Source organism: Anneissia japonica, unplaced genomic scaffold (assembly GCF_011630105.1).
Source record: "Anneissia japonica isolate Jap-2015-1 unplaced genomic scaffold, ASM1163010v1 scaffold287781_len67199_cov139, whole genome shotgun sequence".
NCBI lineage: Eukaryota > Metazoa > Echinodermata > Crinoidea > Comatulida > Comatulidae > Anneissia > Anneissia japonica.
Genome location: NW_022747389.1, coordinates 6066 through 7019, shown reverse-complemented (window position 1 = coordinate 7019; position 954 = coordinate 6066).

Here is a 954-nt window from a genome sequence, read left to right as displayed (position 1 = left end):
GGTCTTAAAATACCAACACCATAGAAGAGGACAGTGGTCGAGTCACGAGTGTTAATAGTCCAAGTCTTATCAAATGTTCTACGTGTAGGGCCACAATCGTTGAGAACAAACAGCTAGACCCACAACTGGTTAGTTTGCCACTGAAGCAAGTTCGTCTACTGTCTGCGTACATAGATAGTCATGGCTTCTAAATTAAGCGAATCCCCTGAATTACAAGACACATCTGAAGAATCAAAGGATCATGAAATTAGTAGTAGGCCGAGTGAAGAGAAATCTGACGAGGCCAACCCTGACAAAGTTGATAATAGCAACAACCAATCTGATAATCCAGTGATTGATCATGAATTTAATCAAGACCACCTAGTGAATATAAACCACAATTTTCGAGGTAAAAAAAAAATTATATTTTGTACAAATCTAAAATCGATTATAATAATTATAAACATTTGAAACAGTGGTGGCGCCAGGGGGATGTACCATACAAAAAAATTCTATAGAATTCTATCAAAAAAAAACTATAGAATGTCTATAGCATAATTGTTTAGAAAATCTATAGAAAATTTTATAGAAATAACTATAGAAGCCCACTATAAAAAGTCTATTAAAAAGCTATTAAAACTATATTAAAAATCTATTAAAACTCTATTAAAAATCTATTCAAACTATATTAAAAATCTATTATAAATATATAAAAAAACTATAAAAAATATATAAAAACTCTATAAAAAATATATTAAAACTATATTAAAAGACTTAAAAATCTATAAAATTTATATAAAAAACTATGAAAATTCTATTAAAATTCTATAGAAAGTCTATGAAAATTGTATATAAAAAAAACTATAGAAAATCTATAAACAATTTTATAAAAACCACTTATAAATCTATAAACATTTTATAGAAAAAAAACCATAAAAATACATTAAATATGCGAATAGAAATTCTATACAATTA